General features: G+C 47.1%; 1 protein-coding gene across 8 annotated transcripts in view; it reads right to left on the bottom strand.

Moving 5' to 3' along the window:
- The window catches only part of EFCAB6 (EF-hand calcium binding domain 6), a 249,752-nt gene that overhangs the window by 91,447 nt on the left and 136,075 nt on the right, over positions 1-22,230 (bottom strand). The gene's annotated exons all lie outside the window — the stretch shown is intronic.

Genomic DNA, 22,230 nt, shown 5'->3' with positions numbered 1-22,230 from the left:
GAGCGGTCCCGGGGTCCCGGCTGACCGAGGCCCTCCAGACCCATGGTGGGCTTGGCCCCATGGCCCCTGCGCTCTGGCCTGTGATTGTTACTCGTGTGTCTCCACCCACAGGCTCCCTACAGGCGGGGCCCAGGTGTCCTGACTCCCTGGGCGAGACGTGTTTGTTGAGTGAGCGAGCGAACAAAGGGGTAAGTGGGCTTGCACGCAGCCTTGGGCTCAGTGGGCATGGCCCCGGAGGCTGCAGTCAGCACTGCAAACCTTTCCAAAGGCCATGCCATCCAAGGTATCCAAACTCGCATCTGCTGTGACTGCAGTGGTTTCGGCTCTCATTAGTTAGATTTATATTCACACACATCCTAGGAAACACAAACCAAATAAAGCAGGGTGGCTGCATTCTGTGGAGAAAGCCGAGGGGGGAAAGGGATAGGGGATGGGATGAGATAGTACTCATCATCACCACCATCATCAATATCACCACCATCATCGCCATCACCATCACTACCATCACCACCGTCACCACCATCATCATCAATATCACCACCATCACCACCATCATCCTCAATATCACCACCATCACCACCACCATCATCAATATCACCACCATCATCGCCATCACCATCACCACCATCATCAATATCACCACCATCATCAATATCACCACCATCACCACCATCATCATCAATATCACCACCATCATCGCCGTCACCATCACCACCACCATCATCATGCTTATTGCCTGCTACGTGCCAGGACTGTGCTGAGGTCTTTACAGATACAGAGCCTTCTGCCCCGGCCTCTGCACACTAGAGCTGCAGAATGTAAACCCACTTAGCTGTAGCAGGGTGCCTACAACTTGTGTGCAGTGCCTGGCTCCTTCTGTCTGGGTGCCGTCCTTCTTGGTGTGTGGGACTAGGACCCAGGGAGCTGGCACCATTGCCTTGCTCTTATTCTCACTATCAGTGCCAGTAATGAACTGAATGGGACCGTGGCTCGCTGTATCTGCACCAGCCCAGTTGGTCAGGCCCTGGCCGTGGCTTGGCTCGTGTGTGTGGGTTAAAGTAAACAAGCCGCGGGATGTATTTGGTGCAGCATTGGAAGCAGAGTGGAAAGGGAAGGGAATGCAGGTGTTGTGGTATTGTCTGCAGGGGCTCGGTGGAGAGCAGCGCCGGATGCCAAGACTGTCCCCAAAGGCCTGCCTGGGGACCTGGGCAGGCAGCGCTGGCTGGGAATTCTGACAGCTCCGCGCCATCTGCACAGGCACCCCGTCCCAGCTCTGCGGAGGAGACTGGCCCAGCACAGGACGACACGAGGGTTTCGATGGAAAGCTGCAGCCCACGCAGAAGCACCGAAGCGGCAGGGGGACTCTGAAACGGATAGATTGGTTGCTTTCTTTGAAAAATAACTTTATATTTTGAAAACAATTACACATGAATTATTCATTGCAAATTCCTCCTGCTCAGTCCTTTCATAAAAACATATGTAGCGGATAGTAAGGAAATGTCTGTAGGCAAATGTTTCGCAGCCTGGAGGCTTGTGAGGCACCAGGGAGGCTGGGCATGCCTTCAGCAGCCTGTCCTGGGGTTGTAGGCGTGCCCTCCCCTGTGGGCACAGAGCATCACAGAGGACGGGAAACCCGGAGGGTGTGATCACTAGAAGAGGCACTAAGCACTTTCCAAACATGCGTGTCTCTAGAGCCTCCCCTTTGCACACTCTCTTTTCTGGGAGGAACACAGCAGCAAATCAGCTAGATTTATCATGACGCTCGGAGGCAATTTACCAAACAGCGTAAGCCCAAACTGCAGCATTTACAAGGCAGGTTTCAAAACGTTCAACCATTCAAGCCAAGTCCTTTGGTCTTTTCTAGGAGGCATCTCATGAAGTGAGTTCCTCAAAGAGTGACAAGCCATGGCCTAGGCACATTCTGATTCACAGAATTGTCACTTCTGCTGTCCCTGGGATGTCCCTTAGATTGCAGACTGGTTCTTCCACAGGAGGCCATGTTGTTCCACGGGACCCCTGCTGGCTCTCTCGGTGAAGACAGGTGCTCCCCAAGGGGTGCCCACAACAAGAAGCTGGGTGAGGGACTTGGTCTTTCCAAGCCCGGCCACTGCAGAGCATCCGGGGATAGAAACATCACCAGTCTCTCCATGTGAGTCACGCTGGTCTGCTATGGCTCTCTGCACCCTCTTCTTGGTGGTTGCTCCGGGGAGAATATATACCGCTAACTTTTCACAGTCTATTTGGAGCTCATAGAGAACCACCTCACATAAAATGAAGAACCCTAGCAACCACACAGGCCCTACCCTGCCCCCTGTCCTCTAAGCTACAGGTCTACATATGTTATTAACCCAAGACAATGTTATAATGTTTGCTTGAGGCACTCAGGTGCATTTTTTTTAACGATGAAAAACAGGCTTCTATATTTCATCAGCTAAGTACCATTTCCAACGTTCCTTATTCCTTCTTGGTCATCTGAGCTCCACCTAGCATCACACTCCTTCAGCATTTCTTACAGCCAGGATCTGCCTGCAGTGAATCACCGCAGTCCGGAGCGGCTCAGATAAAAGCCCCCGGCATGAGAACACTGCTGGCGGGAGGTGTTCCGGAGACGGTGGCTCAGGTGCGAGAGTTCAGGCTGGCGAGCGTCTGGAACAGAGACTCAGCACTGACGGTCTGACAACAAGGGCAAGGGCTGGCCTCACCACCCTACACACGCCTTCCTGACTCCAGGTAGTAAGGGAAGCTTCCCAGGCTTCCGTCGAGAAAGAGAAACCAGGCTTTCTCTTTCGTTGAGAAGGAGAATTTGACTGACGAGCTACCGGGCGTCGGCCACCGTGCCAAGCGACTTTTGCGCGTTATTTCATTTAAACTTCACAATGCTCCGTCTCACAAATGAGGAGGTCAAAGTTCAGGGGGAAGGCTAAATAAGCCATCTGTTTCCTGAAAAGACACAGCTACAGCTGCTAGAGCCAAGGTGTCGCACGGGAGAGCCTGGACAGCATCAGCTTCAGCCTCGCCTTTTACAGACGAGGAGCCTAGAGCCCGGGGACACCTGGGAATAGTGTGCAGACACTCCAATAACTGCACTGGGGGTGACTGCCCAGGGACGCTTGGTGGCCAGTGGCCACAGCCCAGCACTGGCGACTGAGACTGGACTCACGGTTGAGGCTTCCGGCTCTGTCAATAATGAGCAGTGGTGGTTTCTGCCGCACAGCCACACGCTGGCCAATGGGTCACTCCCCATTCAAATGACACAGCCTGGGCAGTCTACAGAGGATGCCACTGTGGCTGGGTTTGAGAGTCCCCCAGCCTAGACGTACTACATGTTTGGAACAGGGTTGCAACGGGAACAGGGACTCTATGAGCCAGCTTCTGCATGACCAACCGTCCAAAGCCCGGCGGCTGACAAGGAAACAAGCATTTATTCTCACGCTCACGGCTCTGCGGGTCAAGTGCAGTCTGGCGGATGTAAGACGGATTTGGCTAGGTGTTTCTGATTCAGACTGCGGGTCGACTGGCTTGGCATCGGGCCGCAGGTTGAATTCCGGCCTGTTCCGCGTGCATTCATTCTGGGGATCAAACTGAAGGGACATGGCTGCCCCGGGCAGGCCCTTCCACTGGCGGATCGCTGGAGCACCAGGCCAAGCAAAAGCACGCAGCAGATCTGAGGCTGCTGCTCAGGTCACGTCTGCCGCACGCCAGGTCAAGGAAAGCCACACGACCAAGCCCGACACCCCTGGGTAAGGGAAGCATCCACTGAGATGGTGAACAATGGAGGAGTCAGGGTGAAGAGAGGGTAACAATAGGTGCGCCAGCTCTGAGGGCCTTTCCAGCTCTTTGCATCTATGAAATTCTATCAATTTGGTGGCAACGCTGTGACCACTGGAAACACGCCATGATCACAGTCCGACCACATCCCTGATCTAGAAATTTCTAGTCCATAAGGCTAGCTCTGTCTGGTCCACCTGATGTAACCCTACCCGTTCCCCCAGCGATGGGACTGCACTGCTTTTTCACCAACAATCCTTCCTCCAACCTAGGGCCCGACCGCGGACCTTCAAGACAGAGCAATGGCTTGTCAACAGCGACCCCAAGTTGTGAAACCATAGTTTTTCTTTTCTCTTTTGCTGCAGGCATGATGATGACAATGATGATTTCGTTTAGATTTTTTAAAATATGTTATTCCTGTAGAATCCAACAAGACTAGAATTGTGTTCCAATGGCTCAGAAGGACAAGATGCTGAACCAACACTAACCTTCAAAAACCGTGAAATGAGACAGCCTCCGTCTGAGAATAAAAGATAAGGTGCTCTGATAGGTTTTCAATGTCAAGAGGAATTCCAGGCGTAATGAGTAAATCAACCAGACACGTACTTCTAGTGGCAAATACCCAGAACCCGGCTCATTTTTGCACACATGTGTAAAATCTTAGAGAGTTCTGTGGGCGGATGAGTAACAAATTGTGAAGACTGAAGACATGAGCAGACAAGCCACTCCTCCCTTAGAGGAGGCTGTTCTCAAGTCCTAGGGCCTGACCTGTTGTCCAAGGGGCAAGTGGACACAAGCTGTGAAACCCAGAGCTGAGGGTCGAGTGCAGTGGGCAGAGCCGACTCTGAATGACTGCACTCCCTTAGGCAACAAAAGGCTCTCCGTTCTCCCCTTCTGCACATCCTGGTATGCTCTCTCTCCATGATTCCAAAGCAGATACATTTCTAATACGTAAATTTAATGTAAGTCCAATTTGTGATTGTAATAATGCATTTGGGGGACAAATGGGTAAAATTTATATGGAAAAATACAAACATAGCCTCAGAATAGCCTAAAAAACATAAAAAGGAAGAAAAAGGAGGAAAAATCAGTTTCACTAAGTTAAAAAAAAAAAACATATTGCATTGATACAGAAAAGATGTAAGACCAGTGTAACAGAATGGAAATTTCCAGACTTAGACTCTGGTATAATGAGAATTTCACAAGTGACAATCCAGTGGGAAAATACAGAAGAGCCCCATCTTATACCAAAAACAAACATTAATTCCATATAGACTAAGCATTTCATTAAAAAATAAAATGTAAAAATTCTTGTAAGAAAGTCTAGGAGATTATCTATAAAATATGGGAGGGAAACCTGGGGGCTAGAGGCATGAGAACTTATTAACCAAGACTACAAACCCAGCATTTATTTTTAAAAAAAGAAAAAAAGGAAGCCAGGAAGGAAGAAAAATATATTTGGTTGTACAAAACTTAAAACATTTTAATGGCAAAAGATATAATAAAACAAAAAGACAAATGATAGGTTTTGAAAATATATTTGTAGGCCAGAGGACAAAGCATTGGTCCATTAATTAATTCACCAGATTATTTTGGACACCTGAAGGCCAGGAATTACCGAAGGCACTAAGGATACAAGAATGAACCCAAGGGCCAAGCCCTACTGAAAGGGTTTACATATGGTACGGAGTTCAATTATGTCCCCCCAAAAGATGTGCTAAAGTCTTTATAAAAAAATTGTTTTTAATGTTTATTTTTGAGAGAGAGAGAGAGAGACAGAGACAGAGTGTGAGTAGGGGAGGGGAAGAGAGAGAGGGAGACACAGAATCCGAAACAGGCTCCAGGCTCTGAGCTGTCAGCGCAGAACCAAACATGGGGCTCGAACTCACGAACTGCAAGATCATGACATGAGCCAAAGTCGGACACCCGACCAACTGAGCCATGCAGGCGCCCCAAGATACGTTCAAGTCTTAACCCAGGTTCTCGTGAATGGACCTTGAATGGAAATAGGGTCTTTGCAGATGTAATCAAGCTATGATGAGGTCATACTGGACTAGGGTGGGCCCCCAAACCCTAGTAAGTGAATGGAATCCTTACTAGAGGGAACTCTGGACACAGACACACAGAGAGGACACAGCACGTAAAGACACAGAGACACAAAAGGAAGCAGTCAGATAATGGAGTAATGGCAGCTTCAAAGCCAAGGAATGCCAAGGAATGCCAAGGAATGCCAAGGAATGCCAGCAACCATCAGAGGCTGGAACAGTCAAGGAAGGGAAGGATCCTCTTCTACAACCATCAGAGGGAGCCTGACTCTGTGGACACCTTGATTTCGGACATCTTGCTTCCAGGAGTATTCTCTGCGAGAGAATAAATTTCTATTGTACTGAGCCATCTAGTTTGTGGTAATTTGTTACAAATCCCTAAGAAACTAATACACATATATGTGCTCATTTATTCTAATAACAATCCTATGGTGTAGCTACTCCTATGATTTCCATCTTAGGGATGAGGAAACTGAGGCATAAAGAGGTTTGCCCAAGGTCCCACAGGGATTTTTTAAAAGAATTTTCCATTTTAAATGGAAAATAAATAAATAAATATTTATTGGGGGGGGGAGGGGCAGCGAAAGGGAGAGAGAGAATACCAAGCAGGCTCTGCACTGTCAGCAGAGAGCCCAACTTAGGTCTTGATCTCATGAAGCGGGAGATCATGACCTGAGCTGAAATCAAGAGTCAGATGCTTAACTGACTGAGCCACCCGGGCACCTGGGTCACACAAGTATTAAATAACAGAGCTGTGATTCCAGCTCCAGCAGTCTGGATCCAGAGTCTACATTTAAAACCATGATACTTGAATGCTTTCCAAAATTGACTGGGTTCATTTAAAAAATATCTATTGAGCACTTTTTTTTTTAATGTTTATTTATTTTTGACCGAGAGAGAGAGCGAGCGCACGAGTGGGGGAGGGGCAGAGAGAGAGGGAGACACAGATTCTGAAACAGGCTCCAGGCTCTCAGCTGTCAGCACAGAGCCCGATGCAGGGCTCGAACTCAGAATGGTGAGATTATGACCTGAGCCAAAGCCAGACACTTAACCGACTGAGCCACCCAGGTGCCCCAATCTATTGAGCATTTTTATGCTGGCCCCTGTTTTAGATGTTGGGGATAAGGCAGAGAATGAAAAAGACACAGATAACTGCCCTTGTTGAGCCCACAGTTGAGTGAGGGAGATGGGGCTACCAGTAAGCAGTGCCCTAGGAGAGAACCGGGCTGGAACTGGCCAAATGGGAAAGTGTCAGAGAAGAGTGGTAGGAGCTGGGAGGGCAGAGGCTGGGTTCTAATTAAGAGACATACAGGGGTACCTCAGTGGCTCAGTCAATTAAGCATCTGACTCTGATCTTGGCTCAGGTCATGATCTCACAGTTTGTGAGTTCAAGCCCCACATGGGGCTTGCGCTGACAGTGTGGAGCCATCTTGGGATTCATCTCTCCCTCTCTCTGCCCCTTCCCCACTTGTACTCTCTCTCTCTAGAAATAAATAAATAAACTTTAAAAAGAGAGAGAGAGAGAGAGAGACTTGCAGGGAAGAGAGTCGCAAGGGTGAGAATCCAGAGAATAGGGGTAAACTGGAAATTCAAAGCATCTTATGAACACAGGATAAATAACGATATCTATAATAAACATCTCTTAAACATTAATAAGAGGGCAAAGGATGTAAATAGGCAACTCACAGGAGAAGAAATCCTAATATCAAGAAAATCATACATTTACTAGTAGTCAGGGAAATAAATACAAATTAAAGTTAAACTGAACTATTACTTTAAAACTATCAGACCAGCAAAAATTTAAGAGAGCTATAATGACTATTGTTAACAGAGGCTGGAGAAAAATATACTCTCATACATAGCTATTAGAAATAGGAAATGCTATAGTGTGGCTTTAGAAAGCAGACAAGGCGCGCGCGCGCGTGTGTGTAATGTTAGACCAAGCAATCCTACTCCTGGGAATCTGCTCCACAGAAATAAAAACATCAGTATTAGAGACACGTAAAGAAAGATAGTTTAAAGGGATTTTAGAAAGGAAAAGAGAAGTGAATGCCCATCAGAAAGGGAATGGTTGATGTTCAGTGTGTTGGAGCACCTTGTAGAAGGTCTATACTTCCATTGAGAACAAATAGAAAAGCCAGATAAAATACAGAAAAACATCTGTTTGAAGTACAGAGAGCTGCTGAGGCAACCAGGACTCCAAGGGACAACAGTCTGAGAGGAGGGGGCCCTCACTCAAGCATTCTGGGAGCAGGACAAGAGACTCAGGGCTGGATGTGGCTGGTGACCCAGGCAGACAGTCACTACCAGCAGGTGGAGAAGCCAACAGAACTTGTGATGAGCCCATGGGACCCCTGATACCAAAACCAGAGACTTGAATAGATTCCTCGTGAGAAGGGGTAGCAGAGAACTGAGCCCAACACTACTGGTTTCCCCCTCAAGATGTTTGCTGAGTTCAGAAGTTATGTGGAATAGAAAGCTAAGTATCAAGGTAGAAAGCTTCTAAAAAGCAGATGTGATTTTTTTTTTTTTTTTTTTTTGGTCACTTTGTGGTCCTGACAAACAAAAGTTTAAAGTTCAGGATTTCTCAGAAGCAAAGGCTCAGAGAATAACCCAGATTCTGGGTTGCAAACTTTGGAGGCTATACTCTAGGAATAGGAATTTAAAAATAAAATCAAGTGGAGCCTTTAATCCAGCCTCAAATCGACTCAGTCCCTAACGAGATTAAGGTCATCAGTTTCCACTCTATCTGCCTAGCAAAGGAAATGGTACCACTATCTAGAGCCTCTCAATTTTCTTAACACAATATCTGGCGTTTAATAAAAATCTGTCTGGCACTCCCAGAGACAGAGCCATCTGACTCAAAATCAAGGGATAAAAAAGACAATAGAAGAAGATCCATAGGTGACACAGATACTGAATTAGCAGGAAAAAAGTTCTTAAATAGCTATAATATGTTCAAGAAAATACAGGTATACGTTGAGACAACAGAAGAAAAGACACAAATATGGAGTATATTAAAAATAACCAAATGGAAACCCCACAACTGAAAAAATACTAAAATTAAGAACTTCTATGAATAAAATTAACCACAGATTAGAAAAAGCTGAACACAAGATTAATGAACTAGAAGACAGTGGAAAATTCTGGGGCTGACACCCTGAAAGAAAAATAGTGGAAAATGCATAAAAGAGTGAGATAGAAGTGAGATATCGTCAAAGGGTCTAACATCCATAATTGGAATCTAAGAAAGACAGAGAAAACTGGCATAAGTAGAAGGAAAAGAAATAATGGGTGGGCATTTTCCACAATTTATTTATTAAACACATCCACCTACAGATTCAAGAAGACTGGCAAACTCCAGCAGAATGCATTCAAAGAAAGTAATACCTTGACACATCTAGAAAACTGCTAAAACCCAAAGACCAAAAGAAAAATCCTAAAAACGTCTAGAGAAATAAAAAGACACATTGCATTCAAATGTACAGCAGTAAGACTGATGGTTTATTTATCAACACAACTGATAGAAGGCAAAAGACAGTGGAATGATATCTTAAACATGCCAGGAGAGAGTAATTGCCAACCTAAAATGCTATTATCCCCAGCTAAAATATCTTTAAAATGTAAGTGTGAACTTCTGCTTCCAGGTTTAACATGTGAAGAGTTTAGAAGTCATCACTTCCATTGTTACAACAAGAAAAAGGATGAACATACTGAAAAGCAGTAACTTTCTTAGAGCCATCAGAGAAATCTGACATCTGGAGAGACAGGTGAACACACACAATCACAGCCAAGATCAGCTAACCTGGAGCAGAAGCCACTATAGCCACAAACTGGTAAAAACATTTACGTGGTAATTTTGACAATCTGCTGCAGGCTAAGTGAGCATTAGTTTGAGACTGAGAAACTCCAGGGTGGGGAGGTGGGGGAGGGTCCAGTCTTTTTGCGGGGGGGGGGGGGGGCACACTTTCATGGATTTTGCCACCAGGAATTCTACCAGGTTCTCAAGGTGAACCTTCCAAGGAAAAATCCCCTTCTGTGTCAGGTAAATTAAATCCAAAAGAAGTAAAAATAAGTAAGTAAAGTATAAAAAAAAGAAATGAGACATAAGAGTAGAAATGAATGAAATAGAATATAGACAAATAGAGAAAATCAGTGAAAACACAGCTTGTTTTATAAAAACAATCAATCAGGGTGCCTAGGTGGCTCAGTCGGTTAAGTGTCCGACTTCAGCTCAGGTCATGAGTTCATGAGTTCAGCTCGGTTCATGAGTTCGAGCCCCACGTCAGGCTCTGTGCTGACAGCTCGGAGCCTGGAGCCTGCTTCGGATTCTGGATCTCTCTCTCTCTCTCTTTGCCCCTCCCTGCTTGTGCTCTGTCTCTCTCTTGCAAAAATAAATAAACATTACAAAATTTTAAAAATAAATAATAAAAATAAAAACGATCAATCAAATAAACAATAAACCTCCAGCTAAACTATTTGAGAAACAAAGAAAAGATTAAAGAATTATCAATACCAGGAGTAGAAAAGGAAGCCCTAGAAGGATCATACAGACATTTAAAGGATAATGAAGCATGAATCCATACTGATATAAATAAATGAGTAAGTTAATACATAGGACAGAAGATACAACTCTCCCACACAGAAGCATTCCAAATAGTTTCTGTAGATATTCTGCCCTTAAAGATATGGAGCGTAATAATTCCCCACTCCTTCACTGTGGGCTGTGCATAGTGACTTTTGCCCGAAGAGTGCAGTATGGAAAGAGAAGGAAACAAGAGTACATTTACAGTGGAGAAGCCTGACAGACACCTCAGCGAGGTGATCAAGGTCAACATCGACAGTGATCGGTCATATTGATGGCATATCCTCTAATCAGATGCGATCAGAGGGTACTTGACCTCTATGGTCTTCCTTCCAAAAACATTACCCTGCTCTAATCATGAGGAAAATATCAGACAAATCCCAACAGAGTGACATTCTCAAAATATCTGGCCAGTAATCTCAAAACCGTCAAGGTCATCAAAAACGAGTTAAGTCTGAGAGAGAAACTCTCACAGTCAAGAGGAGCTAAGGAGATGTGACAATTAACTGTATGTGGGATCCTGGGTGGGGTCCTGGGCCAGAAAACGGACCTGAGGTACCAACTAAGGAAAACGGAGTAAACCATGGAAACAGAGTTAGTTTCCAGCACACTCATGTTAGCAGAAGGACAAAAAGGAGGTCTTTACGCAGAATAAAAAGAAGCCCAGGTGCAAGCACAAAAACGTACGATGGAAGAGCAAGAGAAGACTAGACCTGTAGATACATGTGACAGCTTATTAGCAATAATAATAATAATAATAATAATAACAACAACAATGTCTTGTGGGATTTAACTTACATATAAATTTAAATGTGTGACAACAATAACTCACAAAAGACAGGGATGTCTGAAGTTGAAGCACTTTTTAAGTTTATTTATTTTGAGACAGACAGAGACATCATGAGTAGGAGGGGAGGGGCTGAGAGAGAGGGAGAGGGAGAGAATCCCAAGCAGGCTCTGCACTGCAGGGCTTGAACCCACGAAGCCATGAGATTATGACCTGAGGCAAAACCAAGAGCTGGATGCTTAACTGACTGAGCCACCCAGACACCCTGAAATTAAAGCATTTTGAAATCCAGCATTGTTAGGGAAGTGGTAAACATAATAACCTATAGTTAACTACAAACTTTAAGATAAGGATGCATGTTGAAATTACTAGTGTAGCCTGTGTCTGAAGGACAGAAGAATGTTCTCACCAATAAGCTAACAGAGGGGGAAATGGACTAAAAGAAATAGCTGAATACTCTTTTTTTTTTTTTTTTAACGTTTATTTATTTTTGAGACAGAGAGAGACAGAGCATGAATGGGGGAGGGTCACAGAGAGAGGGAGACACAGAATCCGAAACAGGCTCCAGGCTCCGAGCGGTCAGCACAGAGCCCGACGCGGGGCTCGAACTCACGGACTGTGAGATCATGACCTGAGCTGAAGCCGGTGCTCAACCGACTGAGCCACCCAGATGCCCCTAGCTGAATACTCTTAAAAAAAGGTAAGAAGCTCCATGAGACAGCTGGTCAAATAGAAAAAAAAAAAAAAAACTCAGATGATAGATATAAAACCAACAATATTAGTAATTAAATATAAAACAGGCAGGATACTTGAAATAGAAGACTGACTGTCACACCACATCTTCTAAAATATCAACTATATGCTGCCTATAAGAGACTTACTTTTATTTCTTTTTTTAAAAAGATTTTATTTTTAAGTAATCTCTATACCCAACATGGGGCTCAAACTTACAACCCTGAGATTAAGAGTCACACATTGCACTGACTGAGGCAGCCAGGTACCCCAAGAGACTTACTTTAAATTAGGCACCCAGAGGGGCGCCTGGGTGGCTCAGTCAGTTAAGCGTCTGACTTCAGCTCAGGTCACGATCTCGCAGTCCGTGAGTTCGAGCCCCGCATCAGGCTCTGGGCTGATGGCTCAGAGCCTGGAATCTGCTTCCGATTCTGTGTCTCCCTCTCTCTATGCCCCTCCCCCGTTCATGCTCTGTCTCTGTCTCAAAAATAAATAAACGTTAAAAAAAATTTTTTTTAAATAAAAAAAAAAAATAATAAATTAGGCACCCAGAACGTTTGAATTGAAAGGGCAGAAAAGCTTACATTATGCAAACATGAATCAAAAGAAAGTCAAAGTAACTATATCATTATCAGACAAAAATAGGCTTGAAGGCAAGTAGCATTGCTCAGTATCAAGAGTCATGTCATAATGATAAGGGAGGTGCAGCAATTCTAAATCTATGTGTACCCGGTAATTTAGTGTCAACTGAATAAAGTAAAAATCAATAGAATAAAGAAGGATCTCACTAGACAAATCCAAAATGAGATGAGTGACTTTAACATACTTCTCACAATAGCTGATGGAATGAGCAGGCAACAATTTGATACAGAAGTTCTGAAACACAATTAATGAAATCAACCTAATTGACATACTTAGAAAACTGAAGTACCACGATGGAGTACACATTCTTTTCATGGACGGATAGGACATTTACCAAAGTTGTCTATGTGTTGCGTCCTAATACAAGCCTCACTATATCTCAAAGGATCGGTTGAAGTCATTTAGGCTTTAGAATTTATTCTCTGATCACAATGGAATTGACTTTAGAATCAGTAATAGGGGCACCTGGGTAGCTCAGTCGGTTGAGCCTCCGACTTTGGCTCAGGTCATGATCTCATGGTCTGTGAGTTTGAACCCCACGTTGGGCACTGTGCTGACAGCTGACAGCCTGGAGCCTGCTTGGGATTCTGTGTCTCCCTCTCTCTCTGATCCTTGCTGTTCATGCTCTGTTTCTCTCTGTCTCAAAAATAAATAAGCATTAAAAATTTTTTTTAATAAATAAATAATAAAATAAAATCAGTAATAAAAGGTAAATTAGAAAATCCCAACTGTGTGGAAATTAAACAATACACTTTTTTAATGCTCATTTTTGAGAGAGAGAGAGAGAGTGCACAGGGAAGGGGCAGAGAGAGAGGGAGAGTGAGAATCCTAACCAGGTTCTGTACTGTCGGTGCAAAGCCTGACTCAGGGCTCAAACCCATAACTGTGAGATCATGACCTCAGCTGAAGTTGGACACTCAACTGACAGAGCCACTCAGGCGTCCCTAAACAACACACTCCTTAAATAAACCGTTGGAAAAAGAAGAAATCACAAGGGAAGCTATAACATATTTTAAACTGAATGACAATGAATGGTATACGCAAACTTGTGGATGTAGCTAAGCCTGTACCTAGAGGGCAATGTGTAGCCAACAATTCATACACGAGAGAAATGAAGGCTAAAAAGCAATGATTTCACATTCTATCTCAAGAAACGAGAAAAAGAAAAGCAAATTAAATCCCAATCAAGGAGCAGGAAAAAAAAGATCATTGACCTCACAGCAGAAATAAACAAATATAGAATACATGAGAAAAGAATAACAATACGAGGTTGTTACTTTGGGAAGACTAATAAAACGGACAGACTCCAACCACTTCAGGGTGGGATGGAGTAATTCCTAGTGCCCTGGCAGACACCCTGACTGGGTGCCCTTTCCAGACGAGCGCCCAGCTCCGGACCTGCATGCAAGTCCCCACACTGCGGTATTTAGGAGACCAAGGCCCTCCAGGAGGCCAGGCCCTGAGAACACGTGGCAAAACGGAAGCCCGGGAGGCGTGGTCTGTTGAACACCGGGCGTCTGCAACGAACGAACGGCTCCTGCCCTGGAGGATCCGGCCAACTTGGGCGCAGCCAGATGCTGAAAGAATCCAGCTGTGGCCTCTGGCAGGGCAGCTGCTGCCAGAAGGCGGAGAAATACAGACTTTTGATGACGGTGTGCTGGGCGTGGTACAGCGAAAGTGAGCATGTGAGGGACTCTGAGCACACAGCCGTCACCCCTTAAAACACGGGCACCGTCGGGAAGCTGTTTGGAACAAAGCTAAAGAACCAGGTCTACTCGCCCTACCCCTGCCACCGCTCCTCAAGAGCACAGCACTTCCTCTGCTCCTCCCCAAGCGTTTTCTTACCTGAGTCATGAGCCCCCTCTCCCCCAACAAGGACAGACAGCCTGGGCTCCGTGCACTGAATCTGACTGGGCCGGCAGATCGAGCATCGAGAACTTCTCTCTGTCCGCGCAACAGTCACAATGCAACGTGATATCAGAAGCCTTTAGCAGCAATGCCCTTAAAAGGGCAAATGTGGGGAGATGACCCCATAGAGATCAGCTTTCAGGGTCTCTGACTCTGTGGGTGTATCTGTGTCTCTTACTATAAGAGCTTCAGTTTGCCCTTTTATAACTTCTTATTTATTTATTAGAATTTTTTTCAATGTTTATTTATCTTTGAGAGACAGAGACAGAGCTTGAGTAGGAACGGGCAGAGAGAGAGGGAGACACAGAATCCCAAGCAGGCTCCAGGCTCCGAGCTGTTAGAACAGAGCCAGATGGGGGCGCCTGGGTGGCGCAGTTGGTTAAGCGTCCGACTTCAGCCAGGTCACGATCTCGCGGTCCGTGAGTTCGAGCCCCGCGTCGGGCTCTGGGCTGATGGCTCAGAGCCTGGAGCCTGTTTCCGATTCTGTGTCTCCCTCTCTCTCTGCCCCTCCCCCATTCATGCTCTGTCTCTCTCTGTCCCAAAAATAAATAAACGTTGAAAAAAAAAAAAAAAATTTAAAGAACAGAGCCAGATGTAGGACTCGAACCCACGAACCGTGAGATCATGACCTGAGCCGAAGTCGGATGCTCAACCGACTGAGCCACCCAGGCGCCCCTAAACTTTTTAAAACCAAAGTATGATTGACATACAATATCCTATTAGTTTTCGGTATACATCATAGTGATTCAATGTTTTTATACGTTACAAAATGATCCCTGCAGTAAGTTTAGTTACCACCTGTCACCATGCAAAGTTATTACAGTATTATTGACTGTATTCCCTATGCTGTACATAACATCCCCATGACTTATGTATTTTATAACTGGAAGTCTGGAGCTTGTAATCCCCTTCACCTACGTCACCTATGTCACCTATCCCCCTTCACCTATGTCACCAGGCCTTCCCACCTCCGGGAACCCACACTTTCCCGTACCTATGAGTCTCTTCCTTTCTTTTGCTTGTTCCTTTGTTTTGTTTTTTAGACTCCATATGTAAGTGAAATCACATGGTATTGGTCTTTGTCTGACTTATTTCACTGAGCATAATGCCCCCGGGATACATCCATGTGGTCGAAAATGGCAAGAATTCATTCTATGTTTGTCCTTGTTATTGTTCCCTTATTTTCGCTTTCCCCCCTCACGAAACTGACCGTAATATACAACCAAGAGCTTTTACATATCTGTTTTATTTACCGGAGTCGTATGCTCCCAATGGAAGGTTTAAAACCAGACGAAGGAAAATATTTAATACCCAACTTGAAAACAAAATCGACTTCTCCACGAGTCACCATACTCGTTTAATTTGCTCATCCACACCTGAGGCCCTTGCGAGGCTCGATGGTGTTTGTGAAGCTTGGTTTATATTCAGGCCCCTGACCCCCAAGTGGGAAAGGCTGTGTGATTAGGAAGTGATGGTTAGGGGTGGCAAGGGGCCAGTTCCCGGACACGTGAGTCTGACCAGCACCCAAAGGGCGTGGGGCGCTCTGCTGGAAGGAGAGCTCACCTCCTCCTAAGTAAGGCAGGTGAGAAGCCAGAAGGCATAGGCAGCAAGAATCTGGGGCACTCGGGGTGGGGGGGGGGGCTGCTACAGACTCTCGCTTTGCTGATATAGCCTCAGGGGCTCTGTAGGCTTGCTGGTGAGCTCTGCAGCCCTACGTCTGTCTCCAGAGGCCTCAGCTGGGACTCCGGGGATGGGAATAAGGAGAACAGTGGACCGAACAACATACAGTGTATTTACTGCGGACGAAGAGTAACAATGTCCCGCCAGGAACAGCCAATTACAGGGAAGTGTAATTGTAAAGCTGCCCTCAAGTTCCTGATGGATGGAACAGCTCCATTAGTCTAATTACACAATTAGACTAATGTCGACTCACGTGTCCTTGGATGTTTTGTCATTTCATGTTCCCCATGGGTCACTGGCCCCAAGCAACGAAACCCCTGCCTTCTCCACATCCCCATGGGGTTTAGTCCCATACCAGGTGTGAGCAGGCATCCTCGAAATGTTTACCGAGAGAAAGGACAGCAGAGACCATTATGTTCGCCTGCCCGATGTATACTCTCTCCTTCTCCCTTAGGAACAGAACCTTGCTTTTTCTAAAGGTAGTTATGTACCCAGCAAAAAATCACATATATCTGCCTATAAGTCCTCTGCATAACACAGCCTGATCCATAAGATGAAGTTGCTGAGAGAAGCTTCCAAGAGAGTGAAGAAAGAGGGAAAGAGAGGAAGGAAGGAAGGAAGGAAGGAAGGAAGGAAGGAAGGAAGGAAGGAAGGAAGGGAGGAAGGAAGGGAGAGAAAGAGAGGAAGGAAGGAAGGAAGGAAGGAAGGAAGGAAGGAAGGAAGGAAGGAAGGAAGGAAGGAAGGAAGGAAGAGAGAAAGAGGAAGGAAGGGACAGAGAGAAAGAGAGGAAGAAAGAAGGAAAGAGAGAGAGAAAGGAAGAAAGAGAAAGAAAAGAAGAAAAGAAAAGAAAGAGAAAAAAAGGAAGGAAGGAAGGAAGAGAGAGAAAGAGAGGAAGGAAGGAAGGAAGGAAGGAAGGAAGAGAAAGAGAGAAAGAGGAAGGAAGAGAGAGAGAGAAAGGAAGGGAGGAAGGGAGGGAGGAAGGAAGAGAGAAAGAGAGGAAGAAAGAAGGAAAGAGAGAAAGAAAGAAAGAAAGAAAGAAAGAAAGAAAGAAAGAAAGAAAAAAGAAAAGAAGAAAAGAAAAGAAAAAGAAAAAGAAGGAAGGCAGGCAGGCAGACTTGTGTGGCTCAAGCCTTTTGCCTTCACCTGCCCCTTCGTTATGGTTGAGAGGTGTGTGTGTGTGATGGCTGGTGCTCCAGCAGCTGTGTTCCATGCACGGGCAGGAGGCTGAAAGAGGAGAAAGCTAGAAGCGGCCTGGACCTCTGAGACCCTGCAGAGCTGATACCCTGGCCTGTCCAGGTAGCATCTGGGCCCCCTGTTACATGACGGAAAAGTAACCACCTCTCTTACATAAGACACGGTTTGGGGGTTTTTCTGCTAACTCAGCATGTGCAGGAGAGGGCAAGAAGAAAAGAAAAGCACCCCGAGAGGGAATACAAAGATTCTAGATCACCCTGAAGTTCAATGCCAGTTTCCTGCACCACTGCCGGTTCTCAACTTGTCATCTAAATAAAACGACACGTTACGAAGTATGCGAAAGTCACAGGCCGTGCGGTACAGCAGCCAAAGCAAACAATGATCAGGGAGAGGGGCATTTCCTGGGAGACAGATACGCCTTCAGGGCTGCCGTGAGAGATGGTTTAACGTCGGGTGCAACGTGCCCAGACCAGATCTAGTGGTGTTCCAGAAAGAATAGTCCCCCCACCATCCCCAGAGGAAACGACCCGTTTAACCACAGAAAGCACACCGAGGTCATTAAGACCCCCACAGCGCTGCCTCTGGCAGGACTGTCGACTCCGTGTGCTGTCGCTGGTCACCTCACTCTCCAGAAACTCTGAAATCTTTTATATTAAAGAGAGAAAAAAGAGAGGGAGACAGGCTATTAGTTAACAAACGAATCATACTGTAGACAAAATCTTCCTGACCGAGGTGGTGAAACCTGAAACGGTGTTCCCAGCAATGACAACACAGGGGCTCCCAGGATTTGGTGACCCCCAAGTTCCCACCCGGTTTGAGATTCTATTACACCTTTCCCTCATCGAACCTGTATGGCCGGCCACTGGTTAGGCAATGGCTGGTGAGAATAAATAATTAGCACTTCTCATTTAGAGGACAAGGTATCTGGACCAATGCTAAGCGCTGCCTCCGTTCAAATTATGAACAGCCGCATGCATGCATAATTGGGCGAGCAGGTGCATGTGACTGAGAGCCTCACTCCCAGGTCCTCTGGGATGAAAATCGGCAACCACCGTATCAAACTAATTGGGGGGGTACACACTTGGGGGGAAAGGAGGTCAAGAACGTTGCAGATCCGTGACCAAAATGAAAGGAAGAAATGACAGAACACTGTTAGCGAAATGAATGTTCGTCTTCCAAAACCCTGAGGCCAGATACAACCTCAAAGCTGCCAGCAATTATATCCAGCAACCCCATCTTGCACCCAGCAAACCCACCCGGCAAGGGTCTGAGGCTGAGAGAGACTGATGTGGACTCCAGTCCAAGTGCCTGAACGGCTTACCAGCTGAACAACACTGAGCCACTGTCCTAACTCCAAGCTTCGGTCCCCTCACTTGTGGAACGGGCACAGCGTCACGTCCACCCCGCAGTGTCCCTGTGAGGATTAGGGATCAGATACGCGAAGCAACAGGGCGCAGTGTGGGCGCACAGGAGGGGCTGGACCTCTGGTGGCCGTCGTGATGAGCACGCTCAGCATTGTCACTTTCCAGGGGCGGCCGTCATTGTCATTGCCGCTATTACCGCTGTTACTACGATTACACACTGGCTATTGTCGTTTATCCTTGAAGATCTCAGAGGAGTCGATTCCAAAGGTTTCCTTACCGTTACCACTGAAGTTCGACACTCCCAAGCCTTCGATGTCCAGATGCCCTGCATTGTGTCTAAACTCTTGTTTAGATTGTTCTTGTCTAATCTAAACTCTTGTTTAGATTGTTAGATTGTTCGCGAGAAGAAACTCTTGTTTCTTTCTGTGGTGTAAGACCATTTCTCCAGCTCCGACCTCCCTGGTAGGAGAAGCGCCTTGATCTAGAAACAAGCTCTTCGATTAACAATGGAGTTTATATTTACATAATGCTTTGAAGTTATTAGCTTTTGAAGTTCAAACCTAGGTCCCAGGTGGACTGTTTAAAGTCACCCCATGGCTGTTGATCTTTGGGCTAAAAGGTTGGTCAACGACAGGATGCTTCCCAACTGAGAACAAACTGAGGGTTGATGGGGGGTGGGAGGGAGGGGAGGGTGGGGGATGGGCACTGAGGAGGGCACCTTTTGGGATGAGCACTGGGTGTTGTATGGAAACCAATTTGACAATAAATTTCATATATTGGAAAAAAAAAAAAAAAAAAAAAAGGATGCTTCCCAAAGGTTAAACCCCACAAGTCACCAGGGGGGACATCAGCCGATAATCTGCCTCATCGGGTTCACAGCGAATTGGTCGTTAAAACACCCATCAACTTTTCTCCCGGCATGTTGGCCCTGTCCTTTTGTGGTTTCTCCTTCCCTGTCCCCTCACCGTGGGCACATCTTCAGGAGGCAGGGGAGTCTTGGGGAAGCCAGGAGATCCGAGAGGGAGAAGGAGAGGCACTCAGGCACTGCCAGGAACCAGGCAAAAGAACAAGTGTTCTAGTAGCTGCCCCTCAAGGTCAGCAAGAACGCAGGGAAACTCAGGGGGCGGAGGAGGGGGCTTGGGTGGGCTTGGGCATCGCCACGGGCGGTGTGGGAGCCAGCCTCATGCCTAGAAATCCTGATGGGCTTTCGACACACCCGTCTCCCTCAGTCCCCAAGCGGCGTCCGTTCTGGGCTCCCCTGGGGACTCTATAGTTACTCTTCAAGCTCATCCACTCATTCAGTAAACGTAGGGCCCTGCTTCACGCCAAGCATCTGGGATGCATCACTGTCCGAAAGACACAAAAATGTCCACCTTCAGAGCATACGTTTTTTTTTTTTTTTTAATTTTATTTATTTTTTTTTATTTTTGGGACAGAGAGAGACAGAGCATGAACGGGGGAGGGGCAGAGAGAGAGGGAGACACAGAATCGGAAACAGGCTCCAGGCTCTGAGCCATCAGCCCAGAGCCCCACGCGGGGCTCGAACTCCCGGACCGCGAGGTCGTGACCTGGCTGAAGTCGGACGCTTAACCGACTGCGCCACCCAGGCGCCCCCAGAGCATACGTTTTAATGGAGGAAATCGAGCAAACAGCAGAGCGAAGGAATGAACGAAAGGGTTCTGAGCACAAGATGCGTGGTAGTGGGTGGTAACATCGCGAGAAGAAAAATGGGGTAAAGGAGCTCGAGGTGGGAGAGCAGGTTGTGTTTGCCATAGGAATGACAGTCCTCCAGGTGGAGGGGACAGCCCGTGCCAAGGCGGAGCAGTCTGCGGGAGAGCAGGAGGCTGGCGTGGCCGGAGCGAAGTGAGCAGCGGGCAGGGCGGGAAGAGTGGAAATCAGAGAGATACTGAGGGGCTGGGCAGCGCGGGAGCCTCTAGGCCCTGTGAGGACTCTGGTTCGAATGCGAGCGAGGTGGGGGGCCGTGGGAGGGTTCCGAGCAGGAGTGGCCCCTTCTGTCGGACCTGTTGGAGTGTGACTCTGGCTGCTGGGTTGAGAACACACGAAGCCCGTTGGCTCTGTTGATGCACCGGCGGTGGGTGTGAGACAAAGAGGAGAGTCAAGGAAGACCCCAGACTGGAGCCCCCGGCAACTGGGAAGAGGCCGTCCTTGAGAATGGCCAGGCTGCCAGCAGAACGGCCTTGGCGAGAACACGGGGGTCTCTAGACACCCGCGTGAAGAAGTGCGGCAGGCAGGCGGGGAGCAGAGACTGAAGTTTTAGGACGGTGCTCCGGGATGCAAACTAGAGGTGCCCGCAAGGGGGTCGCTGGCCTAGCGATGGCGCAGAAGCCCTGGGATGGAAGAACCCGCCGCTGAGCTTACTGGCCTGTTCTCTGGCGAGCAGTGGAAAGAGCTGTGCGGGGGGTCTGCGTTCTGGGCGGGCGTCCCTGCTCTGCCGCCACCCACCGCCCTTCTCTAAGGGAAGCACCGTCCTTCTGAACAACCAGCGGTAGCCTGGTGGGTTCCTGGTCTCCTGTGAACCTGTGAACCGACTCCATGATCCAGAGCACTGAGCACTATGGTCGTTCTAGACTGTGGGGCGTGAGGGGTTGGGACCGTGCCAGGGGACGTGGGGACAAAGGAGTCTAGGACAAGGCACCCTGGGAGCGTCAGGTGATTCACACCCACATACCACCACCCGTCCCGCTCGCCGGAGTTACCGATGACTGATTATCAGCCAGCCGGTCCCTCAAACCAGAGATGGAGGAACTATCCTTGCCCATTTGCCTCTTTCTTATCCATTACCCATTCTCCCCAAATATTTCTTGAATCTGTCCCCCTCACCATGCCCCATGTCTGCACATCATCCAGTCTTGGGGGGGGTGGCGGGAGGTCTGGGCTGTTTCAGTAGCTGCCCATCCCACCCCCAGGCAGATAAATAGTAGCTACTGATATAATTATTCTCTTCTTGGAAATACATTTCATTGCCTTCTTCTCAATTTGTCCACACAGACACTGCTACATATTAACTGCAATGCTTTTCTTAAAAATAGCTGAAGATGATTAGCTGGAGGGTTCGTAACAGGAATTTTAAGCAATCATTGAAATTAATTCCTGAGAAGTCTGTGCAGAACCCTTCAAGCTGAGTCCTTTCTGGCAGAACCTTCCAGCTCCCGCAAGCGCATGCAAATCAGCACTCTGAGCTTCCCAGCTTTTACTGCCAGATTTTTTTTTTTTTTTCACTTTCTCGAGGCACAAACCCCAGCTCTGTGACCACAGCATCACCAAACTCCTCCCTGGCAGGGAAGGGGCCTGAGAAGTTTTTGTTCCCGGCACCGCCGTTCTGCCCCAGGATGCGCTCCACGCGCAATGCTGGAACCAGGCACCCCGCAGCCGTCCAGAACGACACTTCAGTGAATGCTTCGTTCGAAAGTTTAAATATCCCAAACTAGCCACGTCCATACGTATCCTCTGAAGGAAGTTGCCAAGGACATTTTTGGCCAAAAGAATCCTTTTACGTTGTTGAAC

Source organism: Puma concolor, chromosome B4 (assembly GCF_028749965.1).
Source record: "Puma concolor isolate L17-30 chromosome B4, mPumCon1.1.hap2, whole genome shotgun sequence".
Lineage (NCBI taxonomy): Eukaryota > Metazoa > Chordata > Mammalia > Carnivora > Felidae > Puma > Puma concolor.
This window is presented reverse-complemented; position numbering and strand designations above follow the sequence as displayed.